Here is a 17,573-nt window from a genome sequence, read left to right as displayed (position 1 = left end):
AGTTTTTTTCTTGATGCATCAGTTAAACAATGAACAGATAAAATTCCTGGCTCTATAAGAAGTTTCAGGAAACCAGTTAAACCAAATCTACTACTAACAAAGAAATAGTTGTTTACAAAAAGAAAGAGATTTTACAATCTGTCTACATAATTACAACTTCACTCAGAAGAAAGAGGATAAAGAAAATGCATAAATCAGAACAGAGCCACAAACCTGTGGGAATGGGGGGTGTGAAATCCAAAAGAAGTGCTCCTTCGGGGTTGCAGAGGAAAATTATTGCCTATGATGCTGGAAAAAGATTAAGAATTTGCCCTTCCTTTCTTCAGGAGATGTTGCTATATTCCGACATATCCTCCTGGGTAAGAAGTCAGTAGAAAACCCATAATTGTTATTATGGCAGATGTGAGTAGGATTGAGTGATTAAAGCCACAAGGCAGAAAGGCAATCTGGTGTGAAACTGAGAGATACGTTTGATTTTCTCCCATCTCAGTCCATTAACCCAACATTGGCATTAGGAAATGGCTCTCATTAAACAAAGGTGAGGCAATAGGAGCAGCAGTATTGCTTTAAGCAAACCTGAAGGTCAGTTGTGATGGGAAAACACACCTATTTGGTGATCATACATCTAACTCCATGCCTGCGGAAAAAGTGCAGACTACTGGAGATTGAAATTACTTGGAATAATGCTATTTTATGTACAAGCATTATACAAGATTTCCATGGTCAAAGGCTTCATGTATTTTGCACTACTCCTCTCTCTCTCTGCTCGTAAACACAGTACCTTAAACCTAACAGGTACTCAACAATGTGTTGCACTGAACTGAATTTAGAACTCCAATAATGAAATAGAGATAATTGATGAATTTTCCAGTTGTATTTATAATCTTTTGTTCTAATCTCTAAAAGGAAAAATATGGGCTACTGAAATACTGAAAAGAAGGTCATCTGCGATTCTGTTAAAAGTACATGTTTATTTTTATTGGCATATCCCACTGATTAATCCCAAATAGCTATGGAATATAAAAGGTCATCTCATTTCCAATACATACAAGTTAATATTTTAAATAGCGATGGATACCAACAGACGCCTTTAGATAACAATCCCACTCTTGATGTCCCCCTGTTCTTATACCTGCTGTCAGTGACTCAGTTGGCAAACCCAACTGGAAATCTGAGTATCAGAGAACCTCTTATGCAAACTATTTAGGTGAATTACCCAAACCATAGAGCAGGCTAGGATTTTGGAGAAATAGGTGGATCAAGCTCAGGTAGTGTTCTTTCTGAATCTCCCAAAATAATTTTCCTTACATTCAAAAATGAAAATATTCTTCTATATTTCCTTTCAAAAATATTAAAGATCTAAATTTCATAATTAAGAATTCAATTCACCTGGAATTTACTTTTGGTACATTGTGTGCAATCCATTACATATATATAACATTTGTCATTTTACTGCTGACATATAATGCTGATTTTGTTATAGCTCAAATTCCTATATAGGTTTTGTATTTACTTTTCTGTTTTATCGGTTCTGTTTTATCGGTTCTATGTTTGTACAAACATCTGGGCCTGTCTTTGAGTGACAGAATATGAATCTGATTACTGATGTAATTTTATTAATTTTATGTTACTTTTTTGAGTGAATGTTAGAAAATTACACTGCCTATACAATTATCATTTTCTCTTAATTTCCAAAATTTTTTTTGAAATCAGTTTTTCTTTAAAGATTTATTTATGCATACAGAACTGAGGTACAAGCCAGAGGTGTGGGGGGTGAGAGGATTCACAAGAGACAGCGTGAGGAACAGAACAGGCGGATTGACTGAAATACACTGCTGACAGGAGCAGCAGACAAGTCAGGAGAGATACGCTGCACCATGTGAGTAGCTCCCTGACCAGGGATCGAACTAGTGCTACAGTGGCAGCTGATAGCTTCATAGGTTATGCCTTAATCCCTTGCAACACCAGGAAGGCCCTCTGTGTGTGTTTTTTAAGGCAACGTTAGCTTACAACTATCTAATTCAGAGTTATAGTTTAGTTTCTAAGTTTGTAAGTATAAAGGTGTTTATGTATTTTAAAGATCTCTTTCATAGTTGTAGGGATAGTCCTCTTTTCATTCCTAACATTATGTAATTGTGTCTTTCCTCTTATTTTCTTTGAACAATTTTTGGTGAGATCTTCTTTTTTATTTGAAAGTATACAGCATATGGGTCTCCCAGGTACCACAGGATTTATTTAAGTCTTGTGCTATCAAGCTATTGCCAGCCACTGCAGCCTGGGTTCAATATCCATCCCTTGCCAGGGAGCTACCCACATGGAGCAGCAGACCTCTCCAATCTTGCCTGCTGCTCCCCTCGGCAGTGCATTTCAGTAGATCCGCCTGTTCTGCTCCCCACTCTGTCACTGGTGAACCCTCTCACTCCCTACACCTCTGGCCTGTACTCCAGTTCCTGTATGCATAAATAAATAAAGAATAAATCTTTAAAAGAACGTATACAGCATAGGATATCACCCTTCAGGTGTAGTCACTGCCTATTCCGTCAAAACTAACAAGGATGTAAAACAATGGTACTTCAATGTGGGGGGGGGAACCCACAAAATTCGACAAGGAGGATGTAAATCCCAATCTCCATTGCTTGGGAAGCATTTCCCAAATGACCTACTTCTAGCTTCTTTTGCTTGATTTCAGTGACTTTCAATTCACTCTTATTCTATTTATATATAGTTTTTATCAATTAGTCATGGTCCTTAACAAGTCTGTTGAAGTTGTTTTTGACAATTTCATCAGTATTATAAATTACAGGGGTAAGCCAAAATATATACTATTTTAAGTCTTCCCAGTATAAAAAGATGAGTATCACTGTTTATCCGAGGTCTCCATAGGTCATTTAAAAAAATTTTATTTTCCTCGCATTAAAAAAAGTACAAAGCAAATTGTTGATTGTGCTATATCTTATTGGTTTCATCTCTTTCTTTCTTTATTCATTCTACTTTCTTCTTTAGGAATATTTTGTTTTTTCTCAAAGTTTTTGATTTGAAAATAATTCATGTGTTTTAAATCTTTGTTATAAAACACATTTATATAATGCTACTAACTTCCTTTAAAAGTAAATTAACAGCATACCATGTGCTCTTTTTACATGTATTTACAGTATCATGAAGTTCTACATATTTTACAATTTAAATGACCATAAATTAATTTTAAATTCATTTTTAAAATGGCTTTTATCCTCTTTCTATATTTTATTTCTAATTGAATCTACATTTTATTTCTGATAGCTAAGTTGTATTTTAAATAAAACTCTTAACTATAATTTTTTCTAATAAAATTCAGTTTTCTTAAGAACCTTAGCAAGTTCTAAACACTCACTGAACACTCTTATTTTACCCCAATCATGTTTGAGATTTTCTGGTTAATTTCATCATTTAAAAGAAATATTTATGATTATTAATTTGTTAATTAAATGTTTTATATTATACTTTGACTTCACTTTCTTTGAGCAAATATTAGAGTCAAATTATCTTAGATTTTGTATGTAAAAATTATTTTCTATTTGTCCTCATTTCTGGAATAATATCCATTGTCTTCTATCATGTATGAAAATTTGCAAGAAGTCAGTTGTCAATTTTATCATGTGAACATACTGTAAAATGTTCTGGGATTGACAGCTCTTTGCTCCAGAAGACAAAAAGCAAAGCCATCTGTATAGACTTAAAGTCTGTGAAGCAGCTATGCAAAATTTGCTGCCTGTGGATAAATTCAGTCTTTTCAATCCTCCAATAATGAACAAAAGTAGTACTGAGTGTCTGTGTACCCTTTACACAGCTTCCTCCAACAATTACATTTTATATCACAATAGGAAAGTTTATCAAGACCAGAAATTTGACGATACATATGTGGAAGGCAGAAGAGGTGCACCTCCTAATGACAGAAGCCTGTGAATCTTACCTTACATAGCAATGGGGAATTATGGTTGCACAAGGAATGAAGATTATTCTGGATTACCTGAGTGGGCCCAATATAATCACAAGGGTCCTAAAACTGGAAGAGGGAAAAACAGGTAATGTGAGAAGAACAAAACCAGCCTTTGTTAGTTTTGGAAATGATGGAAATGAGGAAGGAAACAACAGAACAATACAGGTGACATCTGCAAGTTACAAAAGGCAAGGAAATGAATCCTACCTAGAACATACAAAAAGTAATGTGGGACTGATGACACCCTGATTTTAGCCTGTGACCCTCAGAACTGTTAAGAGAGTACATTTTTTAAAGTCAGTTTATTATAATTTGTCATAGCAGCAAAGGAAGCTAATACAGAATAATACTATTATAAAGTAACAGTATTTTAATAACATTTTATTTTTTTTTTAAAGATTTATTTATTGATATAACTACTGGGGTACAGTCAGAGGTGCGGGAGGGTGAGAGAATTCCCAGAGACAGAGTGGGGAGCAGAACAGGTGGATTGACTGAAATACACTGCTGAGGGGAGCAGTGGGAGAGACAGGAGAGGTCTGCCACACCATGTGGAATTCTCCATGGCTGGCCAGGAATTGAACCGGCGCTGCAGAGGCTGCGGACAGCTTCACAGTGCCACGCTCAACCCGCTGCGCCAACGGGGAGGCCTTGTTTTAGTAACATTTTAAAGAAAGTTTCTGAAATTGTATTGAATAGATGCAATAAGGCTCATCTTTTCAAATATTTTTCACATGATTTCCAAAGTATAGTTCATTGTCTATTCCCATAATAGTTCAATTGTTCAGTGTGCTATATCATACGTTAACATAAAAACATATCCCTTTCCTAGACACTAATTTATAGGTGCTTCTTTAAACATTTTTTGCTTTGATTTCATGTATAATAGTTACCTTCTACTCTTAGCTGTTATGAAAATTTAGTTATAGTTAAAATTTCTAACAAGATAAGGCTTTGCCCTTATATTCCACATTTTTTTACATTCTAATATTTTACATTCTAATGTTCTATATAGTTGCCTTTTTGTTTTAAGCAACAAAATTCTATCTTTAAAGAGTCAAATCCTCTGCAGTGGTGTGAACCTATTCCCTAACTCATATACAGTGTTGTAAACCAATGTTACCTCAATAAAATAAAGACAGCATAAAACTAAGGTGAAGGGCCTTGCAGATACTTGTTTGTAGAAAAGAACATTCATAGAGATTTATTACCAAAAGGATTGATCATATCATTCCTCATTTTCACTTGCTCCCCATCTAAAAATTTCAAAGTTAAATACTGATACAGAATATTGTATTTTACATTTGTTCAAACACAATCACAAGAATCTATAGCAAGCATTTACATGTTGGTCAAGAATATCAGGATCACATTATATTACATGAAAGGTACATACAAAATCAAATTCTATTTTATTAAAGGAACCCATGAAGATTGAAGGAATTCTTTTTTTTTTTTAAGATTTATTTATTTATTTATACAAGCACTGGGTACAGTCAGAAGCGTGGGTGGGTGAGAGAATTCACCAGAGCCAGAGTGGAGAACAGAGCAGGCAGACAGACGAAGTACACTGCTGAGGGGAGCAGCGGGCGGAAGGAGAGGTCTGCGCGCCATGTGGGACCCTCGCCCGGCGCCCGGGAATCGAACTGGTGCTGCAGAGGCTGCAGGCAGCTTCGCAACCCAGCACTCAACCGCTGCGCCACCGGGGAGGCCCAGATTGAAGGAATTCTTAAAAAGTCTTTTGGAATCCTGCCGTTGACCATGAAGTTACAAACAAATGGTAACTTGAATGGCATGTCTAAGATGACTGGAAGGAGTGATCAGCAAGGGGCTATGTCAGATGAGGTAAGAGATAACTATGGATTGCATGAGGGGTTATCAATTTCAAGGAAATATAGGATACTACTTAATGTACTAATTAATAATATAACCTAAGTAATGCCAAATTAAAAAACCTTCAAGTTCATAATTGGGATCAAATGCAGTATAACCAATAGAGGTAGGTAGATTACAAGTGGAGAGTGGAATTAAAGGCAATTCAAATGGATTTGTGTTGCCTCTCTAGTATCATTCTGCTCCTCTGTGTGGAAGTCATGCAGTTTACAATGGACTGTCCCCACTCCCAGGCCCAGCAATGGGCCAGAAATAGTATAATACTACTGTCCTCATCAAAATAGTTCAGTCAGGAATGCCATGGGTATTAGTTTTCTGTACCTGCCGGAATAAATTTTGACAGCCTTGGTGGTTTAAAACTACAGAAATATAGAGGCCAGAGATTCAAAATCAAGGTGAGGACCACATTCTCTCTGGAGACTCTGGGGGAGAGTCCCTCTTTGCTTCTTCTGGCTTCAGTGGCTCCAATATCTGCTTCCAGTATCACATAGTCTTTTCCTCTGTGGGTCTGATCAGAACACGTGTCATTAGACTTAGGGCCCAACCACATAGTCCAAAATGAGTTCCTCTTGAGATCATTTAATTACAACAGGATAAACTATTTTTCTAGATAAAACCGCAGGCTCCAGGATTTAAACTGTGGGCATAATTATTTTTGGGGGGGTCACCATTAAACCCATTACACCAGATAACCCAGGCTTTTCTTGACCACCATAATTATTTCAGAGGTAATCTAATCAGAACTAAGTAGAGCTTTGATTGGATGGTCATGGGAAGTGATATTTTCTCTCCCAGTGAATGTGAAAGAGAAAGCCTATAGTTTCTGCTTTTGCTGGAGCCTTCCGGTGTTCCTTAAGGAACCCAGAGTGAAAATCAAGGCAGCATAGATAAAAGTAAAGCTGAGAAATCTGCAGAGAAAGAGGAAACTTCTAACAGGAGCCTGGCTGCACCCACTCGGCCTCTGAATTTGTAAATCAGGAGAGACAAAAAATGTCCTTTCCTTTACAATCTAGTATAAGCATCCTGAGATAACAAAGGGGAAAACTGTATTTCAGGTCAAACAACTTTTGTTGGGATAACAAGAAATAAATGAAAATGATAGTGCTAACATTTATCAAGCAATTATGACATTCTGGTACTATTCTAAGCATTTTCTTTTTTTAAGATTTATTTATTTATTTATACAAGCACTGGGTACAGTCAGAAGCGCAGGAGGGTGAGAGAATTCACCAGAGCCAGAGCAGGGAACAGAACAGGCAGACCAACGAAGTACACTGCTGAGGGGAGCAGCAGATGAGGCAGGAGAGGTCTGTCGTGCCATGTGGGACCCTCTCCGGCGGCCAGGGATCGAACTGGTGCTGCAGAGGCTGCGGGCGCTTCTCAGCCCAACGCAGCCCAGCTGCGCCAACAGGGGAGGCCCTATTCTAAGCATTTTATATTGATTATTGAAGTAAAGGCTCACCATTTCCTTGCTATCTCCCCAGACAAGAAATCTACAGAAAGGGTGAATTTAACCACATGGTTTGACATCAAGTTCAGTGAGAGAAGTAGGAGGTTCAGGAAAAGATAGACACAGAAGGCCTTGGCATCAAACTATGGTGATTAGACTCATCTTGCAGCCACTGGGGAACCAAGGATAGGTTTAGAGGCAGAGCTGTGTTTTAGAAAAACCACTCAGAGGCAACTGATCTGGAGGCTGGACTGCAGGTAAGGAAGACCAGAGGCATTCAGGAAGAGAAAGGAGCATCAGTGACCATGTAGTCCCTATAGCAGGGGTCAGACTACATTGCATTCCAGTCCAAAATGCCTGTTCTTTCATTCATGCACATCCTTTCTTTCGATCTTTACTAGAGGCAATTTATTGTAGTGGTTAATATGAAGATTCTGGAGCTTGACTGCCTGGGTTCAAATCACAACTTAATAACTAATTTTGTCCTTACATGTAAATGGGGTAGGAGCCTCCCTGGCAGTACAAGGGATTAAGCACAGCAGTGTGAAGCTAGCCACAGTCTCTGCAGCATGAGCTTGATCCCTCGCCAGCCAGGGAGCTACCCACATGGTGCAGCAAACCTCTCCTGTCTCGCCTGCTGCTCCCCTCAGCAGTGTATTTCAGTGAGTCTGCCTGTTCTGTTCCCCACTGTCTCTAGTGAATCCCCTCACCCCCAGCATCTCTGGCCTGTACCCCAGTTCTTGTATGCATAAACAAATAAATCTTAAAAAAATTAACTGGGATAATAAAATTACCTATCATGTGAGGTTGCTAAGAAATAAATGAATACATGAAAAATATTTAGAAGGATGTTTGACCCAAGAAGACTTTCACAATATTAAGACGTTAATATTTTTTTATTCCAGATGCCTAGCACAGGACCAATAGCATTGCAGTTAATCAATAAGTATTTGTTAAAAGATTGGGTATTTTTACTTCAAAAAGCAGTTTAGTTTTACTGTTTAGAAATGTTTATTCTTTCAATTCAAGCCAATGCAATCCAATCAATAAACAGCCATTAGGTCTGAATATGACCAGGGCTCTGTAACAGGCCCCACAGGCAAAAGCAAAACAAATAAGGTTTAATCCCTGATCTTTATCAAAAGACTATTGGAATCTCTCTCTTCATAACTTGCAGAAGTTGGTTCTAATAGAGCCTTCTAGAACAACTTATAACAAATTTGTTTTCTTTTATATGACAGACATTCCAATTATTGAAAACAATTATCCTGTCTACTGTAAATCATTTTTTACTTCAGGATAAACAATAAATATACAGAATTCCTTCAGTTTTCCTTATGGGACCCAGTTTAGTAGCATTCAATCAATTTAATCATCTTCCTCCAGACACATTTGAGTTTGTTAATGCTTTTATTTAAATGCAGGTCTCAGAAGAAGTGGCTACAACCCAAGCATGAATGAGAATCAGCACCATTGAAGTAATGGTTACATTGGAGCAACCACAGATAAAAATGGGAAGATAAATATGTTACAGGTTAGAGCTGTGGGGATTTCCTTCCATGAAATAAAAGGGAGACAGAAAGAAATTAGTAAAAGGGCATTCAAGAGAAAGGACGGTGAAGCAGGAACACATCAAAATGCAAGTGTAATTAAGGACAAAGGTAGGATGCTATTACATGGTAGACAGTAAATAGAGCATTTAATAAATAAATGTTGAGAAAGGATTTAAGGAACAGTAGGAATGAGGGTTAATTCTCAAATACGGCACTCCCAAAAAGCGAAAACAGGTAAGGACAGAAAATATGACTTGGTCAACGTGGAAATTAGTGAAACGGGACCAAAAAGGACCAAATGATTTTGAAGAGATGAATAGAAAGATGAGAATTTACTATTCTGACCATTAAAGTATCAACAGAGAAAAAGTTTACATATAGGGCACAGCAGGGAATGGTAGCTGTATATATACAAATGTCATATATATGCCCTTTATCCTTAAATAATGAGGTACTTTGGGTACAATGTAAACAATCATTACATGATAATTAAACTTTTAACTTTCTATTTCAATAGTAGTAAGGCATGAATTTTACACGTTTACTTAATAGAGGGAGTTACTTTTTAGGGAGGTACTCCAATATATAGCAGGGCATGTAATGGTTTTGCCACACCTAGTGAGTTTGCTGGAGCATTTTACCAAAAACATGATATTATGATCCAAAGCCAGAACAATGAAGGAGAAAGAAAAGAAGAGATTTTTAAAGGTGTCTTATAACAATATATCTACTTCCAGAAGACCTCAAGAAAACAAAAATTGGCAGCCTTTAAGCAGCAAGGTGCAAATAATGTTAGAAAGTTATTTTGATCTATTTTTTACTTCTAGAAAGTAATGAGTAGTTCAAATTAGAGTATTAGCTATAATATAAAACAGAATGGATCAAACTGGTTTGGGAATATCCTTTTTTTACAGTATAATAGCAATAGTTATATTTCATGTCAAATAGGTAACACTACATCTACTTGATAGTATAGCAAATACCTGCGATACATAATGTAGACAAAAAGTTTGTCACTGCTCTACATTCAAAAAATGATCTGGACATACTTTCAAGTAATTATTTTTCTGGTAAGACAATAAAACATAGATTGTCTTATTATTATTGGTACTTGTTATCTAGATAAAATGACTTATACATTGCCAACTATATATTATTTCTAAATTCCCACTCTGTTCATCACAGAGGCAATAAAATCCTTATAAAAATGTATTTATGGAATATTATGTTTCCTTATACAAGATATTGGGTAGTTATTTCTAGTAAAGTTAAGTCAGATAGTCAATACCTATTTGGAATATTTTTTGTTCTCTATTATATATTATCTATGTGTTGCTATTGTATAATGATATGTCTCTTACAGAAAAGATAACACTGCTTTGCATAAAATAATAAAACTTTATGGCTAACATAAAATTCTATAAAACACTGGAAATGTGTATATTCTAAAATGAATATGATTTGTTTCTTATAGATAGTAAAGTTTGTGAGCCAAGTATTCATTGCTAGCTTCAAGCAATCTCATGCAAATATTTATTAAATTCTCATATGTGCTCTTTCTGTTTCCTCTTGTTTCACATTCTAGCCCATCTGTGCTTAGCCGACAACCATTTAATAGAGAAATAAAATGAAATAAAAGGGAAAAAGGTGGTAATCTACCAATCTTGGTCTAAAAAAGAAAAATAAATTAAAACTGCAAAAATATCTACTGACAAAATTCATATGTTACATTCTTAAGGCATTTTCAAAGAACACACCACAAAAATGGTGCTCATATTAAAATATCAAAGTAACTGCCTAAGGTACTTATTGAAATAAGTGTAGATATATGGGAAGCCTGAAATGATGCCAACAAGTCAAGGCAAGAATAATAAATAACTCTGAAAATTAACATTCCATTAAAAAAGCAGGAAATAGAATGAAACATTTAAAAACTATTGTGAAACCTCAAGGATACTACAAAATTATGAATAGTGAGGCTTTTAATGTTATTATTAGAGCACTTAATTTTAAATAATTTCATTAACTTCTTCATTAATCAATGAAGAGAATTTCCAGTTAAATGGGGGTAGACTGAACTCATGCATTCCTTCAATCCCTTCTAAAATGAAAGCTAAGTAACTAGAAAAACACCTTTAGGAAGATGTAAATAAGGAAAGAGGAGATGATTACAAAGACAGTAAAATTTTAGAAAATGAAATGTAGGCAGAGTAATGATAACTAACTTAAGAGAACATAAATGTTGAGATCTAAGTGGTTTCATAAATACCAACAAGAAGCAAAATGCAGTGTGTTGTAAACTCCGGGAAGGTACACTAAGTTCCCCAAGAGAGGAAAGCAAGAGAGAAGGTAGATAACCAGGAAAGAAGCAAGGCAAAGAATGGGAGAAAACATTAACAGCAAAATCTCAAAAAACTTTAGATACTTAGAAGAGATAATACTGGTTCCATTAGAGCAGCAAAGGACATTATATTTGATAAAAGAAACCCGGGGGCACTCTTGTACTCACTTTCCCATCTTACAAGATTGTAGGCAAAAAGACTAAGAAAGAGGTTATTAAAGAGAAGAAACCTGAAGACAAGAAAACTGGTGCTGGTAGCAAGATTAGAAGGCCAAGACTGAAACCCCTAAGAAGGGGAAGTCCCACTGCAGCTGAAACCCTGTCCCTGTAGAAGAATTGGCAGATATTCCTGATCTGCTGTATATTCCAGAAAGATCATGTACAAGAAGACATATTCGGCAGCTAAATGCAGGATTGAAAAGAAAAAAAAAGGTTCTTGCTACCAACACAAAACTAGTTGGTGGTGACAAGAATGGTGGTGATTAAACATTATGATTAAACATTATGAAATGCCTAGATACTGTCCTGCTGAAGATGCACCTTGAAAGAGGTTGAACCACCACAAAAAACCTTGAGCTAGCCTGTGAGAAGAATGCAAGTTGGCACCACTTTTGGAACAATGCTGATTATCCTCACTGGGCATCACAGAGTTAAAGGGCTGGTTTTCTGGTAGCAGCTGGGCAGGGGCTTGCTACATAGTACTCTCTCCCTCAGTTGAGTTCCCCAGCATAGGACACACCAGAAATTTGTCATCACCATTTCCACCAAAATTGTCAGTGGTGTGAAGATCCCAAAACATCTCCCTAATGCATATTTCAAGAAGAAGTTACATAAGCTGCAACACCTGGAAGGTGAGATGAGCAACATAGAGGAAGAGCTGAGATACAGAGCAGCACGAAGTTAATCAGAAAACTGCTGACTCAGAAGTTCTGCCAAAAATCAAAGCCATTCTTCATCACAAGGGCTACCTTCACTCTGTTTGCTCTCTCAATGGAATTAGTGTTCTAAATTTCCTACAAAGAATCTAATTAAATAATGATCATAAATAAAAGCTCTTTCAAGTGAAAACTGTAACCAAAATAAAAACTCAACATACAAATCAGAAGATAAGTCAAAGTGATTTTCAGAAGGTAGGGCAAAAGAACAAAAAAAAGATGGAAAATTAGATAGGGGGGGATAAAGCCCCAAAATAGGATTAATCGAATTGATGGAAATTTGAAATAACAGGGGTTCCAGACAGAGAAAACTGATAAAACAAAAAAGGAGACCATTAATGAGCTAATTCAAGAAAATTTCTGATAATAGGGGACATGACTTTCCAGGTCTAAAGGCATCACTGAATACTTAACAATGGATATGGAACAAACACATCATATTGACATTCCAACATCAGGAATGAAGAAAGGATCCCATCTGTTGTCAGAGAGAAACAAAACCAGAGGATCAAGAATCAGAATCAAGGGCCTCACTGGTGGCACAAGGGGTTAAGACGCAACCTCTGTAGCACGAGTTCGATCCCTGGCCTGCTCCTTAAAATGCTTTTAAAATGCTACCAAGTTCTATCAAAATCTCAGTCAAAGGTATGGGCAGAATAAATATTTTTCAGACAAGTTCTCAAAAGATTTACATACCAGGGCCTCTCCTGGTGGAGCAGTGGTTGAGCGCTGGGCTGCAAAGCTGCCTGCAGCCTCTGCAGCGCCAGTTCAATCCCTGGCTGCCGGGCGACAGTCCCACATGGTGCGCAGACCTCTCCTGCCGCCCGCTGCTCCCCTCAGCAGTGTACTTTGTCAGTCTGCCTGTTCTGCTCTCCGCTCTGGCTCTGGTGAATTTTTTCACCCTCCCGCGCTTCTGACTGAACCCAGTGCTTGCATAAACAATTAAATAAATAAATCTTTAAAAAAAAAAAAATTACCTACCCAAGAACTCCAGGAGGACTTGGCAAAGCACAGGAGTAAAAGGACAAAAAGAGATGCAGGAAACAGTATGTCCAGAAAAGGAGAGAGATTACATAAGATAAATGTCTCTTCCACAGAGAGAGACCAGAAAGGACCAAAGCTTTGTTATAGGGTTAGAGTTATTAAGAAGGCAAGTTCAAATTGAAACAGGCCAGAGACTTGGGAGGAATCTTTTAGAAAGGTAAAATTGGTAGAGCAGTTAATGTGTCTAAACATCTATCTCGTCAGGATATTTAGACAATGATGCAGACAGCGCTTGAATCTGCATTAAAAACTTAGAATATTAAGCAAATAAAAGAGCAATATACTATTAACATGAAGGGAAATAAAAAATGGAGAAAAGGCAAAAATTAAACTGCATGGCTAAGCTGCAGATAAAATTTACATTATTATGATAATGAAAGCACTGAATATGTCTCTAAACAAAACACTGCTGCTATTGGGTAGGAAGAACAAGGATCTATCTGCGCGGTGAATGAAGAATGACAAAGGACTAAAGCCTCCTCTATCATGGTGGAAAGTCCACAAATAAATTCTAAAGGGAAAATACCAATTTCTACTACGTGAATATTATTCAGAGACAGGGCAAAATACTAAAGAAATGCCAAAATACTAAAGTTCTTCTGACTCATAACAGGTAAAGCCAGATCCAAACTCAGTTTTATCTATCCCTAAATTACATTCTTTCCACTAAACTTTACTCAAATAAAACTTATAAAGTGATACCAAAATTGTGAAATTTATTGTTTTCTCAAAATAACAATTTACTTTTTTATTAGTTACCAAAAGTCAGAGCTGACTAAATAAACTAATAGCCTAAGTAAGATAATTAGGGGCTATTTGACTTAAGAAAACATTTCATTTTCCAAACTAGCAATTATTTTAAAATCATTTACCTGCATTTAAGATACTTACAAACATAGATATACATAATAAAAATATTTTGATTAGCTGTCAATTGGTCATGTAGGTGACCACAGAGAACTACCTTTTTTATGGTTACCTGTTATTTCCTTCTTGTCATCACAAAATATGCCCTCTAAGTTCCTGATTTCTTTGTATCATATAGGCTGTTAACCATTTTGAAGGTGTCACATCCCTGGCTCCTGAGTAGATATTTGCTTGTTTAGTTTAATTGTTAAAAATCTCACCCATTTCTCTTTTTTCTATTTGTTCTATTTTCTTGAAAGATGAAAACAATTTAACCCATGTTTTAGTCCCAACAGCTCATGTATTCTGGTCTCATATTTCTAAATGCCTTCCGGACATTTCTATTTATATATTCCACCATTCTATGTCTTAACTGGCCCAAATTTCTTATAATGACAAGCAAGATCCTTTCTGACGTAGCCTTTGATCACCTCTTTAGTTTCAAGCTCCAGGCTCAATGCTAAACTATTTAAATTCCTAAGAACTCTCTGTTCTTCGACACATGGACAATTTCTCTCCTTTCTCAGACTCTCCATCAACCTCAAACTGGCACCTGCTTTTTGGGACTCATCTTTGAGTACATGACATGGCAGTGGACATGGTACACTCTGTGCCTTACACTTAATGGATGGAATATAAACACTTGTTGAGTAAGTGAATGTAAGGACTGATGGACAGATGGCTTATCTCCAGAATACTTCTTCAGTATAATATAAATAAAGCTTCTTCATCAGTTCTTTCTTATATATTGCTTATTAAATGTTTCTGTTTTGTGTAAAAAGCCATCAAGTTTATAATCAAAAGAGGAAAACTCTTCTATTCGCTAGACTTCTGCAACCTGTCTTGGCTGTTCCGCCAACATAATGCCTCCTCTATGGACTGCTGACACCCGAGCGCTCATTTCTACATCCATCTATTTGTTTTTGTGCTTTACTCCACCTGCTATGGAACCTTATTCCTTTCTGAATATAATGCACTTTATTGATTCATAAAATACATTTTGAGAACAATTTATTTTTTTAAAGATTTATTATTTATTTATTTATACAAGCACTGGGTACAGTCAGAAGCATGGGAGGGTGAGATAATTCACCAGAGTCAGATCAGGGAGCAGAACAGGCAGATTGACGAAATACACTGCTGAGGGGAGCAGCGAGCGTGGCAGGAGAGGTCTGTGCGCCATGTGGGACACTTGCAGGTGGCCAGAGATCGAACCAGCGCTACAGAGGCTGCAGCAGCTTTGCAGCTCAGTGTTCTGTAACAGGGCGGTCCCCAGGAAAGGGGGAGGTTCCAGGTTCCCTGCCCCACCCAAGGGAGGGTGGAGCTGAGCAGGGAGAGAAGAAGCTGAAGAGGAGACTGAGGAAGGAAGGAAGCAGGATGGAGATCCAGGAGGAGACCTGGAGGAGGCACATGGAATGGAGAGACATGTGAAGAACCTGTGCTTGCCTTTTGGTCATGGACTGGGTGACACAGATGTGGGTGAGACCCGTGGGAGGTGACAATGGCAGCTCTTATCTTGATTTTGATTTTGGTCTTTTCCTTCTGGGCTTGTCTTGTTGTTTCTGACCCTTTTTTGTGGGTCCCCACTGGAAGATGCTTTAGACTTGTGGCAGGCCTTGGGGCCTTGGTCTGGGCCAATCCCATTTGGATGGAGTTTTACCCACGAGGGTACGGGTAACTTTGGGTGCTTGATTTAGAAACTAGATTCTTTGCCTTTCCTGTATTGTTTCCTAATTGTATTAAAGTTCCTTCCCATTAAAGTCTCATGTTTTGTGTTAATGTGGCGGATGGCAGAACCCTATATAAAATAGGCAGGTTTGTGGGGTTTGGGCTACCCCTCTCCCTGCCCTGTAACAGATTAACCGCTGCACCACCGGGGAGGTCCGAGAACATATTATTTAACATGTACTATTTAGGTAAGCTGGTGTGGAAAAGCAAGAAAGGAAGTTAAAACAAACCAAATATATGATTACAAAGTGTAACAGGTGCTAAACTCAAGGGGCAAAGTAGAAAATATTGAGTGTGGTGATCAGCAGACCTCCTAAGACATGTTGGTCAGAGAAGGCATCTTTGAAGGGTGACATTTACGCTGAGAGCTGAGGGATAGAAAGGATCTACTCATGGAAAGTTGTGGAAGTGTAGGGAAAGAGCTCCCCACAAAGTGAATCCCATGTAGAAATGCTCTCAAAGAGAAATGAATGAAGCATATTCTAGGAGCTGAAATAAGACCGTATGGCTAGAGCTTAATAAATAGCAGTGGCCTAAAATGATGTTGTTAAAATAAGCAAGGTGCTGTCAGGTCCACAAGGGTAATTCTAAAGGGCATTAGGTAACCAATTAGGTAACCACTAAATGGTTACAATCAGAGGAGAGAAATGATTATTGCTTTTCCTAAGATCAGTTTTTTCAGGAATGACTGAGAAATGAAGAACTTAACCAGGAAAGACACTGCTGGAGTCTACAAATATGGATAATGATAACAACCTGAATCAGAGTCCTGGCAGTAGAGATGGAAGGAAATAAAAGAGCTGGAAATTAATTTTTGAAATGACACTCATTGGGGAAATCTTTGAGGAAGAAAATAAAGAACTCAGTTTTGATCATGGTGAATTTTAGATATTTATGAGAAAACCACATAGAGGCATCAGGTTGGGAGTTAAAAATGCAAGTCAAGATCTCTGTGGCAGTGTTCTAAGATCTACCCCAGCAGGCTATTCTCTGCATAATCCCTTGAGTATTGTACTTCCAATATTCTTGTTGCTTCTAATGATTACCACAGAAAAAAATTTGCAGAAATTTTAAAGAATTAATATCCCTGAAGTGTTATCTCTGAGTTAATTATGAGAGATTATTTGATATATGAGAAAGGAAAATCCTCCCATTTTCAACAACATAGATGAACCTGGAGGATATTATGCTAAGTGATATGAGCCATACAGAAAGACAAATACAGTATGAATTCACTCTTATATGAAATCTAAAGAAAAAAGTTCAATTGCAGACACAGAAAGTAGAATGGGGTTACTAGGGGCTAAGCGGCTGAGAAAATGTAACGCTGCTAGTCAAAGGATATAACTCTTGGTTATAAGAGGAACAAGTTTTAGGACTCTAATGTACATTATAGTAACTATAATTAGTAACAGTAAATTGTGTACTGGGAATTTACTAACAGAATGGATCTTAAGCACTCTCATCACACACACACAAAAGGTGATATGTGGTGATATAAGGGTGATAGGTATGTTAATAAACTTGATTGTGGTAATAATCATACAACTGTGCATACACTTTGAATTATCATGTTGTACACGATGAAGATAGCATAAATAAGATGGAAATTATATTGGGTGGGCCTGACTTAATCAGGCAACCCCTTTAAAAGAAGACCCTGGACTTTCCTGAAGTTAGAGATGCTCTTCTGCTTGCTGTGAAAGAAGCAGTCATGGTGTGAATTTCCTGTGGAGAGAAGCACAAG

At 37.2% G+C, this 17,573-nt stretch overlaps 1 protein-coding gene across 4 annotated transcripts in view; it reads right to left on the bottom strand.

Moving 5' to 3' along the window:
- The window catches only part of CHST9 (carbohydrate sulfotransferase 9), a 263,796-nt gene that overhangs the window by 214,169 nt on the left and 32,054 nt on the right, over nt 1-17,573 (bottom strand). Inside the window, exons 1-2 of one of the 4 annotated variants that reach the window (XM_054694116.1) lie at nt 3,950-4,039; nt 214-355 (exon numbers count right to left, since the gene is read on the bottom strand). The exons of the other annotated variants lie outside the window; for them this stretch is intronic. The gene's annotated coding sequence lies outside the window, so the exon portion shown is untranslated. Of the gene's footprint in view, nt 1-213; nt 356-3,949; nt 4,040-17,573 lie in introns of those variants that run through there. 4 annotated transcript variants of the gene reach the window in all.

The sequence above is a fragment of the Talpa occidentalis genome, unplaced genomic scaffold (assembly GCF_014898055.3).
Source record: "Talpa occidentalis isolate TD23 unplaced genomic scaffold, MPIMG_talOcc4v2.1 talOcc4.13, whole genome shotgun sequence".
NCBI classification, from domain to species: domain Eukaryota; kingdom Metazoa; phylum Chordata; class Mammalia; order Eulipotyphla; family Talpidae; genus Talpa; species Talpa occidentalis.
Note: the sequence above shows the minus strand (reverse complement) of the source record. Positions and strands in the feature narration are given on the sequence as shown.